This window comes from Hyaena hyaena, unplaced genomic scaffold, assembly GCF_003009895.1.
Source record: "Hyaena hyaena isolate Hyena2069 unplaced genomic scaffold, ASM300989v1 scaffold_1, whole genome shotgun sequence".
In the NCBI taxonomy this organism is placed as follows: domain Eukaryota; kingdom Metazoa; phylum Chordata; class Mammalia; order Carnivora; family Hyaenidae; genus Hyaena; species Hyaena hyaena.
This window is the reverse complement of record NW_024080633.1, coordinates 5618287-5632872: the sequence shown is the minus strand read 5'-3', so window position 1 is coordinate 5632872 and position 14586 is coordinate 5618287.

Here is a 14586-nt window from a genome sequence, read left to right as displayed (position 1 = left end):
CCAGGTGCCCCTTGGTGTGCTTTTAGTAAGATTGCATAATGACACCATGATCACCAACCCCCACTTCCTGCCTGTCTACGGTCCCAACCAGGGAAGCCTGGAGCTAGGAGGAAATGAGAAAGAGAAGATTAGAGGAGGGGCTAGGGACCACGAAAGGCAGAAGACAATTCTGGGCAGTTCAGGGGCCCATATTAGGATCAGCTTAAATGTCAACATCCAGAGGTTGAGCTTTCTCCTACAAAGGGGAATCATGGAAACTATTCAAACAGGGAAGGGTCAATACATTTTAGGAAGCTCACTCTCGCTACATTGGAGGATGGATTACATTGAGGGCCATAACTAAGGAAGAAAGACTTCCTATAAGACTATTGCATAAACCATATAAAATATAACCAGAGCAGGAACACTTTTTCTTAGATTCCTAACCAGTAAGTGATGAGGTATATTTCATGGCAATCTCTTCTGTTGCCTAGCAGTGTCTGGCACATAAGTTTGTACATCTTTTAATAGATGAAGGAAACATGCTGATTAAATCACAGGAGATTAACTTTGAGTTCCACTTATTCACCCCTCCCTGCATCTGCATCTAATCCTTACCTTATTAATGGTGGAGTGAACTTCCTCACCTTTGACTTTGGGCTTCACCATGTGGCTTGTTTTGGCTAATAGAAAGAAGTGAGGGTGACAGCGTGTACTTCTGAGCCTAAGTCTTACAAGATCTCATGTGTTTCTGTTAGCCCTTTTACACCTCTGACATCTCCATGAAAGCAATGTGTCTTCTCTGTGGTCCAAGGAGGATGAGAAATGTGAAGGTGAGCCACCCCCACCCATCTACAGATCTGCAGTGAGATCAGAGTCTAGCCTAGATTAGCCAAACCCCAATCAACCTACGGTTCCATAGGAACTAATGCTTGGTGTTGTGCCATTGATATCATTGTGGTTGTTTGTTATCCAGAAATAGCTGACTGATACATAAATGAACTCTCTTCTTAGTATGATGTACAGCTCAGGGAATAGGCTAGAAGCTGGATATGTAAATCTAGCATAGACATTTACATGGGCGTGACTGATGTTTAACGTTGACCACAAATCTGAGCCCTTAATAATTACTCCACTCACCAAATAGTCCTGTCCTTACACCTACCTAATCCAAGCTGGCTGATTCCTTGCAAACCCCTAGGTTCCTTTTAGAATATTTATTGCAAAGCTACTGAATCTTGCTCTGGTTGTTTTTCTTATGCTAGCATAATTGTGAGGCCATCACTTAACAATTACTTGGGAAAATTTATTTACAATGCAAGGCAGATCCGTGAATGTGTGTAGTGGATAAATTTATTTACAATGTAATCCAAATCTGCCAATGACTCAAGTAGATAAAATTGTCCGGCTCTTATGATAAGCACCCCACCCAGTTAATAGTTCCTATGGTCTTTTATGAATAGTCCAAAGTCAGGTCCACCATAAACAGTTTGGGAAAGTTAATCCGTGGAAGCAAGTTAAGCACAGAAAACTACATTTTAATGATTCTGAATGTGTGACAGCTACCAGAATTTAACCAAATGAGAGCCAGAGAAGACAAATCCAAGACTCTTTTGTTTCTTAAGCTCAGCATTTATGGAATTAAGATGGTGAAGATGCAGTTCCCATGAGGTCAGGAGGATGTCTGTCTTTCTCCTCCATGGATACCCCTTGCCCCCACACTGCCTGGCCCCAAAGAGAAATTCTATAGATATGAATGGGATGCATCAATAAAAGAGCATAGAAACATAGGAGAGGTCCAGTTTAGCCTTGTATACCAGGTATCTGTCATAATGACATTTACGGTAGCAAGACAAATTATCAACACAATGCCTCTAGTATCAGCATCCACCTCGTGGAGCAGTGGTTCTCAGAGTGGTACCCTGCTAAGTGTGCTTGTTCAGTCCCAACACCCCACATGAAAATGTTAAGTGTCTACACTGCCCCTGCTTCTACTGTATAAAACTCAAAAGTAAATATGTCTTGAATCATAAAATTCTCTCCTGGAACATGACAGAAAAGAGAAATTCACCATAGCTCACAAGAACTTACAAAGCTATCTATCTCCTGCCTCCCTCTCCAGATTCATTCCATTTCTGCTCTCCCCTCACTCACTGTGTCTAGCTCTTCCCTAACCCAGGGCCTTTGCACATTTTACTCATTCTGTCTGGAAGGAACACTCTTTCCTTCACTTCCCTATCATTCTCATCCCCCTGAAATGTGTTCTTTTGTCAGGTCTTCAGAAGAAGAGCCAGGCCTCACCAGCTCATCCTTCATTAGCTCATTTCCTTATTTCTTTCCTTCATGGTATTGTCTATCACTTGTCCCTATTTTATTTATTGTTTGCTTCTTTCTATGTTCATTTCTCTCACGAGAATAGGAGTTTCAAGATGGTAATGAAATATCTGTTTATTGGTCATCATACTCCAGGACCTAGAACCATGCCCAACCCATGATAGGCACTCAATATTCTATTTTTTTTTTAAAGAAATGAATGAACAGATGATTTTATGGCCAATGAGAGTAGAGGAATGGTGGCTCTCTAGATGTATTAATCTCATTAAAAATACTAATATTAATCTGATGGTTAATGATGACAAGACACTGCCAGGGAGCCATTGTGCAAAAATATAGCCAAGATTAAGTGTGCACACTTAACAACCTGTGTTGTATAAAACAAGACCAAGGGTCTTGGGGCCCTATGGGTGAGCCACATAAACTACAGTTTACACTCTTTGCCAAGACCAAGCTTGTATGGGTTGTGGAGTTTGCTCTGGGTGAACTAAGGACTCAGTTCTCCCAAGGTGTCAAGAGAGGCTGAGGTGAGACAGGGAACACCTGAGCAAGATGAGGTAGAGTATTTTCAACATATTTCCTCTTACTTGACACGTCAGGAATTCATCTAAAGCCTTTTCAAAGTGCCAGGTTCTTGTCCATGTAATGAATCTATTGATTCACTTTTTGTCCCCAGGAGACTCTGAAGACCACAGAATGTCAAGAGAGAGGACAAAGAATTCTTGTTGTTTGTCACAGAGCCTTATGGGTAAAGAGACAGGTCTCAGCATATTCCCAAAAGATATTCATGACCCCGTTACTATTCTTTGAGGGCTAATTGGTTATTTATTTCTGGAATTACCTACTTTATTGCTCTCAGCTAACATGACTTCCCTGACCATAAACTGTCCCTCTCTTAACAAAGAAAATAGAGTAGGACAACTATTTCTTTATTCATTCATTCAGCAATTATTTTTATAACAAGCAGCAAGATATAGTTTTAAAAAAAAGAACTGTTTTTCTGGAATCAAGCTATGTAATTCATCTTTAGATTGCCAGTCTCATCTAACTTTCGAGTATGACTACCATATTGTTTTCAGAAAAAAATTTAATTCAAGCAATAAATATCAAGTATCTACTATGACGGAGGCATTATTTTACTCAATGGTGAATAACAGCAACTTTGTGTCTTGTTTTTGTTACTATATCTGTTTCTATCTATCTATCTATCTATCTATCTATCTATCTATCTACACACACAAACACACAACTTCAGTAGCTCCCATTGCCTCTTAATGCCATACATAAAGATTCTACACAGCTGCTTTATCTTCCCCAGAAAAGCTCAGATATGACAATACAGAACATTCTACCACTGATCCCACACCTCATGTAAGCCTCCTTCATTCCATTGGACCTTTGCACATGTTGATTTCCTAGATTTCTCTCCCGCATGCCTAGGTCCACTTGGTGAGCCACAGCTCATCATTGAGGATCAACCACTTCAAACACCACTTCCCTTAGGAAGTTGCCCCAATCCACCTAGGCTGGGTTAATTGTACTTAGAACATGTCATTATTCACTTACTGGACCCCCCAATGGAGTATCAGCTGCTTGAGGTAAAGAACCAAGTCTTAGTCTCATCTATATCCTCAATAATCCCAGTCCCAAGTACACATAGGACTTCAAAATAATACCTATGCATTGATAAATAATCATAAGAGCTGTGATGTTTTTTAAGTGCTAGGAACTTTTCCAACTTCTTCTCACTAAATCCTAGCCAGCTCCATATGAAATATGATTATCCCCTTTTATGGTGACCAATGACAGGCAACCTACCCTAGAGTACAGGGAGAAAGCTGGCCCCAGGAGTCCAAGCACCTGAGTCCTAGACCCTCTCCACTGCCTATTTGTGCCATGATGGAGAAAGGATCAGTATTATCAAAGCTTTGGTTTCCTTTCTTGTTAATAAGCACAACGTTTGGAGTCAGAAAGCCTAGGCTTAAATTCTACTCTGTCACTTACTAGAAGAAGCTTAGGCAGGCTACTTAACCCATCACAACTGAGCACCTGCTATCTGCCAAGCATGGAGCTGCATGGTGGGAATAATTACAGAAATAATAACTAACATTAATTGAGAATTATTTTATTATTTTAAAATTTACTATTTTCCTATTAATTACTTATTTGAAAGATGTTTTATTATTCAAATATTCATTATAATTATAATTAAGTAATGGCTAACTTTCATTGATAATAGTGACAACTCACTGGTTTAAACATTTTCATGTGTCCAATTGTTTAATATTAATGACAATTTTAACAGGGTTCTATTTCTAGTCCTACTTTAAAATGAGTAATCTAAGGAATACAAGCAGTCCAGAAAGGGCTTGAATCCAGCCCCCTCCCCTATGGAACTTGAACTTCCGACCAGATTGCCTTCCCGCCTCTCTTTGTATGTTAATAGAACAGCAGACCTGCCCCTAACCTTTGGAATTGTTAACTCCTCTCTTGAGTCTCAGATGCCCCTTCAGTAAAAAGTGCTGCTGATAATTCTACATCAGAGATTGCTGTACAAATTAAATGTCTTGACTCATGTGATATCCATACTGGCCTCTATTACGAGTGGTTAACACTAATGATCCATAGATCCCTTCCAATCCTCATGTTATGGAATCAGAACTCAAGAACCCCACATACTACCCAGCAGTTTAAGAAGGAAAAGAGAATGATCACTGTTGTTTGGAATCAGCCCCTGGGTGGCTGAACTAGGTACCTTCACATTTTATGGGGCTGTTCACTGAACTAAAGTCTCCAAATATTTCTGTCTCAGCCAAGTCTGTCCCCTCTGAGACTGGGTGTATGTGAATAGTGGTAGCCTGTCACAAAATGACACAATTCCTGCTGACTCCAGAGAGCCAGCACCAGGGGGCTATGACCCTAGGGCCAGCCACATGGTTTCACTGCCCTCAATATAAAGAAATTCAAAACACCAGATGGTTTAAGCTTGGTTGGATCCCCTCCCCCCCAATCTCTCACTTACATTGGTCATGAATTCTTCACCATAGGCAGAAACTTCGGTCGGCAGCCTGCTGTCTTTGGCGGGGGGCGGGGAGCACACCACACAAAGCAATGATGTCACTAACAAGTAACATAACAGGGCATGTACACTGGTTATCTTACAGATATTATGCTCCTCAGTCCTCAGAAAGTGGATGTCACTATTACCATCATGAAATACCATCACAATGCTCATAGTATGTGAAAGGTTGGGTGGCCAGCCCATTATCACTCACAGCTAATCAAGAATACAATTAGAGTCCCCAGGATAATAACTCATTCACTCTTTCATTTTTCCATTCATTCACTCAATCATTAAAGAAGTATTGATTGTGTCCCTTTCTGTGCCAAGTACTGTCCCAGGAAGTATTACTTTCAAGTACAGACAGGAATACAGTAGTGAACAAAATAGACAAAAATCCTTGTTTTGGTGGAGTGGGGTGCAGGGGGTAATAAAAAAAACTGTGAATAAGATGGTGGCAAGTGTTCTGGAGAAATATGGGAAGGACAGGAAGAAAGGGCATGTGGGTAGACTTAGAATTCCATAATTGCTAACCTTCATTTCATGATTATTCTCTGCCAGCCATCATTCTAAGCATTTTGCGTGTATGTATGCATTGAATCCTTCCATCCACCCTGGGAGGAGACAGTGAGGCACAGAGAAGTCAGATGCCTTGCCCAGGCCTCTGCACCTAATAAGAGGCAGAGCCAGGACGTGACCCTAAGCAGTCTGGTTCCTGAAGTTACTCCCTTACCCTACCAAGGTATGCAGTAGTCTCAAGTAGTCTCAGTACAGGATAGCTCAGCTGGTCTAAACTGATTTAGACTCATGTTTGGAAGGCCTCTCATCTTGTTTCTGCTTCCTTCTTCCTTTGCCCCCCCCCCCCAACCGTGTCCACCATTCTTTCCTCCCAGGCTTCTAGCTTCATGAGGCCCACCCTTCTCCCTGCCCCATGACCAGGAGAGCTGCCCTGCCATTAGATTCTACCTCTGGGGCAAGACACCTGCAAACCAGCCAATGTCTTCTCACAGCTCTTGACCTGTCGCACCATACCTGGATGGAGGGCTAGGCTAAGAGTCCCCTCCCTGCTAGGGCTGAGCCTGAGCCTACGTGAAGAGGGTTAAAAGGGCGGAGAGTTCCACCCTGACACCATTCCCATTTATCAGATGAAAAAAACAACTGGCTCTAAAAAGAACTAGAGGACCTGAGTTCGGATTTGAATTCAGGACTGTTTCACCCTGAAGCTCTTAAAACTAAATTTTAATGTTTATTTTTTTTGACACACACACACACACACACACACACACACACAGTGTGCCAGTGGGGGAGGGGCAGAGAGAGAGGGAAACAAAATCCAAAGCAGGCTCCAGGCTCTGAGTTGTCAGCACAGAGCCAGATGTGGGGCTCAAAGTCATAAACGGTAAGATCAGACCTGAGCCAAAGTCGGATGCTTAACGGCCTGAGCCACCCAGGCACCCCTACCCTGAAGCTCTTAACCACTGGACTTTCCCAGGCAGCAAATAGGTTCTTAATTCAACACTGGCTTAAAGAATGAAGGACAGGTGGATTAGTGAACAAAAGGCTGAAAGAAATGGGCAGATGTGCACTGGCGTGAAAGCCAAGTAAACAATAAGGATGGCCTGTGCACAAAGGTGCAGTAAGGACTGGTGCTGTCTTCTTGATAAGCAGCTTTGGAAATACTGGGGACCAAACAGTCTTCACAAATATTGCTGTAAATACAAGCTTGCAATCTCTCAGCCAGTCAGACTTAGCCTTGTTTTCCAACTGCAGTTTTATAAGGGTCTCTTGCAGGCTTTTTCCCTTTTATAGCCCAAGACAAGTGTGTTTAGGGGACATAATTGGGAGAAGGCACCTGGTCAAGCTGAGACCAGCACCTGGGGAGGGAAGAAGAGCCCTTGGGAGAAGCAGAAATGCAGAGGTGTTGAGAAAGGGGATTGTGTCGCTAATCCCTCACACTGTGACTTTACCAGCTTCTAATCGCCTAATAGCAGGGCACATAATTGGCAGAAAAGATTGCCCTGCCCTTTACACATATGTCTGCAATTACTTTTCAAACTGGGGCGATAAGTGGCATGATTGGTTTCCCCGTGCAGGCGCGGCTGCTCCTCAGAGACAGGGGGCCTTTCTCCGAGAGCTGTGGCTGGCACTGTGGGTCACAAGCAGAGCAACCTCCTGCAAATGTACATTGTCCATCACTGAGGAATAAACCCTCAGCCCTTTGCTAGGGTCTGACCTCATCTCCCACCTCCCTCCTCCACCCACAATGCTTCCCAGCAGCCTTCTCTCTTGGGCTCCATCACCCGTGGGCTCTGTCTTGTCGCAGTGCTTGCACTTATCACCCCTTCTGCCCCCATCTTCTTGTGCTTTCTTCAGGTCTTGGCTCCCACGTCACCTCCTCAGAGAAGCCTTCCATGAACATCCTTTCTTAAAATCTCTCTTTTGCCCTCTAGCCTCAAGTCACACCTGTCGTTCCTCTGTTTAATTTTGTTATACTGCAGATTGTAGTGTGCTGCCATGTCTCACTTGTGTCTGTTTCCTAACTGGGAGGGAAACTCGATCATCACTTCTTCCTCAGTGCTCAGAAGGAAGCCTGTGACCACGTGAACATGCAACAGCTGTCCCTGAAATGAGCGGTTTGCCACTTCAACCATACTTGGGAGGAGGGTGGAGCCAACTCTGCAAATGCTGTGCATCCCACCCACTGGGACGTGGGATGCTTTATGCTCATGATGAAAGGCGACCGAGTGGAACTGGAAAGCATGCGCTCTTGAGACCCACAGGCCTGGTTGACATCCCAGTTCTGTCATCTGGAAGCCCTGGGTCCTTGGACCACTCTTGTACCAACCTGAGCCCCAGTTTCATCCTCATTAAATTGGGAATGAAAATAGTTCTTTCACCTGACTATTTCTTGAATTAAATGAGACAATGTTGAGACAACACCTTATCCTATATCCGGTACATAAACAAGGATACCTATTCAACAAATAATACTAGATACTGGTGTTTCCATTCACATGATGAGGAGAAAGCGGGAAGGAAGCAGACATAGTTGCCAAGCACCTGCTCTGTGGCTGGTAACCTGCTAATTTTACCTGCATAAACTGATTCTCCCAGAGCAATGTTCTAAAGTAGGCATGACTACCCAAGGTTTCTAGATGAGGAAACAGAGGAACCAAATGACCTGCTCAGTGCCACCCTGTTCTTAAGTGACAGATCCAGACCTCAAAGCCAGGTTTCCTGCTTTTTCATCATGCCAGGTTGCTTCTTCTAAACATGAATACAGATCACAGAAAACAAACAGAACATGGACACAAGCAATGCCTTTTTCACAAGGAATGAAAAATTTAGTCTGAGACTCAGTTTAAGTCCTCCCAAGGCCTTCTCCATGACAGTGCCAATGGAGAAGGATAATCTTTGGGCAGAGTTGCCAGATAAAACACAATCTTCTCAGTTAAATATGCATTTCAGATGAGAAACAGGTTAATTTTTTCTTTTGGTTTTCTTGTTTTATTTCAAGTGGGACTTTAGCTCTTGCAACCAAATCACTCCCCACTAGGGCCATACCTCTCTTGAGGTCCATTTTACTTTTGTCCATGGGAGATATAAAAATGACCCATATTTTTTGTTGCTGGATGAAGGCATATTTTCCTTTTAAAAATTCTCTGATTTCCTCAATCAGTTGCATTTTATTTTAAATTAAAAAATACATGCTATTGAGAGGTCCGTCTTATGGAAAATATAACATGGTTTAATGTCTTGAAAATAACAGTAATTCCAACTGTCATCAGCTGTGATGGGTAACCTCCAAGCAGTCTGCACACGCCATCTGGATGGCATAGGTACGTACATGCATGCCTTCTCTGAAGGAAAGGGAAAACCCACACCAGGCTGCCTGTGTGGTATGGATCTCCCAAGGCAAAGACCAGCCTCTTCAGTGCCTGACACCAGTGGCTTCATCCTGGCCCCCATCAATGGGCTGCTCTGTGTACCCTGTAGTAGGGAAACACTAACAGAGCCCTATTATTTCCAGAATTTTGAGAAATAAGTCCTGAGAATTCCAGATGGAGCAGGGACTTGCTCATCCCAGTCACAGAGGCTTAAGAGTCCCTCTAAAAATATCCGGGCAGCCTTGTTTGTAACAACTGTCAAGTCCTTCTCACTTGGCCACCAGCCCTCACCCAGGCCCTGGCCATCACATCTCTTCCCAGATCCTGATCCTTATGGTCTGGCTTTTATTTCTGTCCTCATGCTGTTGACAGTGCACCGTCAACTGAACTTCATGTCACATATTCCAAAATTGAAAAATCTCAACTAATGAGAGAACCAGAGTGTTTTACTCCACTCGACCCACACTATGACCCCTTCATAGATCTTCAAAGCGTCACTCTCTTGGAAAAGCACTAGAACTCATTTAGAAACCTGCATGTTTCACTAGACAAATACAGTCACTTCTCTTAAAGATATGTTATCTATATGCTTTTCATAAAGCCTTTTTGAAGTCTGTTGACTTATGGAAAGGACCATGTGCCTCTCCTCTGCTGAGCATCATGAGGCTTCATCCCTCTCAACAAATGTTACAAGCTACCTCCTGTCCTGTCAACCACAAGACAGTGTCCACATGGATCTTTGGATGTATATGTGGATATTTAAGCCTATAACTTAATATACTAAGGATATGATGTGTGATAGTCCCAGGCCTCTAAGTAGTGAGTACCTCCCTCTTTCCCTGCAATGCAATGCTCATAAAGAACAAAGTTTTGCTAAAAGAAAAGACAAGAGAGAAGAGAAGAGAAGAGAAGAGAAGAGAAGAGAAGAGAAGAGAATAGAGAAGAAATGGAGAAAGGAAGGGAGGGAGGGAGACAGGAGGAGAGGGAGGAAGGAAGGAAAGAAGGAAGGAAAGGAGGAAGGGAGGGAGGGAAGGGAAGGGAAGGGAAGAAAAGAGGAGACGAGATGAGACGAGACAAGACGAGAAGAAAAAAGAGAAAAGAAAAGAAGAGAGAGAAAGGGAGGGAGAGAGGAAGAAAGGAAAGAAGGAAAGAAAGAAAGGAAGGGAGGAAAGAAGGAAGAAAGAGAGAAAGGATGGAAGGAAGGAAAATAAGGGATGAAAATCAGAGTCTTATTTTTTTGCAAAAACTTGTACTTCATAATTAGAAATAAAAATTGTCTTCTCTAGCTTTGACCTTCACATCTCTCTGGCCCCAAGCTTGTACCCATTGCATTATTTACCTATCACTGCTCCAAAACTCAGTAGCTTCAAATGACAGCAAACATTTATTATCATGCACAGTTACTATCAGTCAGGAATTGTGGAGCAGCTTGGCTGTGCAAGTCTAACTTAAGGATCTCTATAAGGGACCAGAGATGGATCAGTACTACAGTCATCTGAAGGCTTGACTGGGGTTGGAGAATCTTCTTTCAAAGTGGTTCCTTCATGTGGCTGGCAAATTGGTGCTGCTTTGGCAGGGGGCCCATTACTTCCTCACCTGGGCCTCTTCACAGGGCTGCTTGGGCTTCCTTAGGTCATGGTGACTGGCTTTCTCCAGAGTGAGAGATCCAAGAGGCCAGGAAAGAAACTGCAATGTCTTTTATGACCTGCCTCAGAAGTCACAAACTGTAACCACTACCATACTTGAGTGGTTCTGAGTCATGTGGGAAGGTATTACGCAAGACTGCAAATATCAGGAGCCCAGGTTTCCTGGAGGCCATCAAAGAGCTGGCACCCACATTTACCATCTCACCCTTTCCTTCTCTCTCTGCTCTGGTCACCATGGCACCAATCCCATTTTAGTCTCTGGACCCCCCTACAAAGGATATGTCCACCTGGCTAGACTTTTATCCACCATACTTATTTAAGCTGCTAACATTTTAAATTACTAAATGTCATTATTTACTAGAGTAAAGCTCTTAAAATGATAGATAGTAGATAGATAGATAGATAGATAGATAGATAGAATGGAGTATCAATGAAAGCCACATTGGCATCAGCTTATGAGAAAAAAAAGATAGGACTGCCCTGACCATAAGCTCAGATGGTCTGAAGATAAACATGCTTGACAAAAACAGACCGTAGAATGGCCACTGCAATTCTAGACTATATTAATGGATGTAGAATATATTTATCAGAGAAAGTGATGATCTTACTGATGACTGAAGTGGCTAGGGAAGATTTTTAGGCTGATTGATGAGGGAGCAGGGGTTAAACCCAAACTGAAAGCATAATAAGGATGCCAAGCATTTCACTATCATTGCTATGGTTAGAACATTTGTGATCCATCCAAAAATCATATGTTAAATCTTAATACCTATCTTATCGGGAGGTAGGATGTGAGGAAGTCATGACGGTGAAGCCCATGAATGGGATTAGTACCCTTATAAAAGAGACCCTGCAGAGCTCTCTTACCACTTGCAGCATGTAAGGAAGGTTACAATAAGCAGTCTGCAGCTGAAAGAGGGCCCTTACCAATCATGCCGGGACCCTGATCTCAGACCTCTAAAGCTGTGAAGAATACATTTCTATTGTTTCCAAGCCACTCATTCTGTGGTATTTTGTTACAGCAGCCTGAATAGACTAAGACAATCATTGTCTCCTGCACACTGTTGGCTTTATTTTCTGACCACCTATCACTTCCCTGGGTCTTCCCTTCCCATATCATCTACCCTAGATCCTCCATCAATAGCTTCTCACCAGGTCCACAGAAGAACCTTCACAGCCTATTTCATTCTTTCCCTCTCAACACCCCATGAGAGGCCCACTGCTACTCCAGCAGACCTAAGGATAATAGCAGTCACAATACTGCACTTGGGCACAGCACTTCACAGTTTATCAGGTGCTTGCCTATCTGCATATTATTCATCCAATCAGGTCAGCTTTGTTCCTTGAAGTCCCATGAGAAAGTAATCAGTGGTAGGCACCATAGAGTAAATGACGGGAGCTATAATATGTCTTTCTTAATCCAAGAAAGACTATCTTAACCCATGTAGTTCCGCAATGTCACAAACCGAGAACAAGTTCATAGGTTCACCCTACACAGAAGGAAATCACAGCCCAGAAAGCTTCAGTTACGTGGCCATGGTTTCACAGCACGTTGATGGCAAAGCCTGAACCAAGAATCCAAGTATCAGGACTCCAAGTGCTTACTTACTGGGACTCCTCTGCCCTATCACAAAAATGCCCTCCCTCTGGATGAGGCGGAGGACATGGGAGGACAGCTCAGAAAGTGCTTTCTCCTGTCCTGGTGCGGGACCTCTGGTGGTAGCACCCCTTGCAAGCTCCCAGGAGCTAAATGCAATAATGGTTTGCACTCATCAGTCCCCACTGCTCTCCCCATCCCCCCTGTGACATTCATTATGGAAAACACAGGCACCAGGGAAAGCAGGAGCTAGAATCAGAAGAATGCACAGGCGCCCTTTGCTGCCTTTAGCGGCTTTCTTTTCCATTTCTAATAAACTCTGTTAAAAGCCTATGCTGGGGAGTGTAAAAAAGTGGAGCACAAGGAACAAAGGCAAACATCTATTTTATTTGTATGACAAAGGCTCATGGGAGAAGCTGGCTCTGGCATAACAACACAGCTCTTCTCCTCCATGTTACATGAGCAAGAGAATTCAAAAGAGCTTATGGGAAAAACACGGGATTATGTGGAGCCTGGGAAGGTTGAGGGAGCAAAATCTGACAGGCACCACCAGAGCATGGGGCCAACAGGGGTAGAAGGGGTTTCCAAATCTGAGCAAAGCAAAGCACAGTCCCCTAACCCTCAGAGAGCCAGGACAGAGGGGGAAGGGCAAAATGAGATTGCCAGAGGAAGCAGCTTACTGAAATGACCCTAAGTTCTTGGAACGCCAGTAAAAATTAGAAATGGCTTTATCCTTCCCCACCCCCACAATGCCAGGTGGCAACTTCTCAACTTTCAATATACCGTTACAGAGGTCTGGCAATCGGAGGCCAACAACAACAACAACAACAACAAAAATTAAAAAATAAAAGGCCTCTTCTACCAACATGGAGAAAAAGGAGGTGGAAGGTGACAGAGGCTTGCCTGCTAGATCATTCCAAGGCATCCTCCAAAAGAGGCCTCTTAAAGATAGGCGTGTCTACTTTTAGTCACTCTATTCCTTACCTCATGCCTGCAAAGATGACCCAGGTAGACAGAGCCATGGGAGAGGGCCAGGCATGAGTTAGGATGAATAAGTCAGCACTTCTCAAAGTTCAGGAAGCCACCCAGGAATTGGGTCAAAATGTAGTTTCAGTGGGTCTTGAGGCAGCAGAGAGTGGAGAGTGATGGAGCAATGCTGGGATTCTGCCTAAGCTCCCGGGTGATGTGATGGTGCTGGTCTACAGACCACACCTGAGTGGCAAGGCCATAAGCGTCAGTTTTCTCTGTTGTAAAATGGATTCAGTTGATAATGATCCATGATTAATAATGGTTAGTGGATAAAAATGGCTAATATGGCTATAGTACCTCATGACCTCTCATCTTCAGAACTAAAACATTGGTTCTAAAACTGAGTTGTAACCTGTAAAGCACACTACATAGGTAATTAATATTCCTGGATGTCCTCAGTTCGTCACCCAAATGCACCTAAAATCCAGAGAAATATGCTCTAGAGCAGAAATGGCAGGGGGAGAGCATGGGCCACCAGAATGCTCAGATGATGTTCTCTCCTATAATTAGGGGTGGCAGGGAGGAAACTCATTTCTACAACTGGATGTCCAAATCCATTTCTCTTTTTGCCTCTTACTATAATTGTGATGGCATCAAAATGATTCACTTGCAGAAATTCACCAACTCTCCCCTTTCCTGACTCAGACGGCACTTTCAGGTAACACAGATGGCAGAACAGGGTGCTATGGGTGAGAGAGGAAGTCCTGGGCTAGGAGAGTAAGAGGCAGCTGGCTGCATGAGGACACCAGGAGAAAAAAGCAGTTTAATCACAGTAGACCTGGATTATGTGCATGGGTAGGGTCCATTGTGACCTCCAGGGCAGACGCTCTGCTCGATCGTCACTATTCCAAGCCTACTGGGAAATGCTTACTACAGAAAACCATAGCGCCTACTCTGCACGGTGGTGTCCTCTGGTGGAGAACACGTTCCTGAGCAGGACAGTGGTGCTAGGGAGTTGACGTCCTCAAGAGTAGCCACCAAACACTGACCAAAGACTTTGTGACCAAATACCCCAATTTCTGTGCAACTGGGAGGTGTGACCTCAGAGCTTCA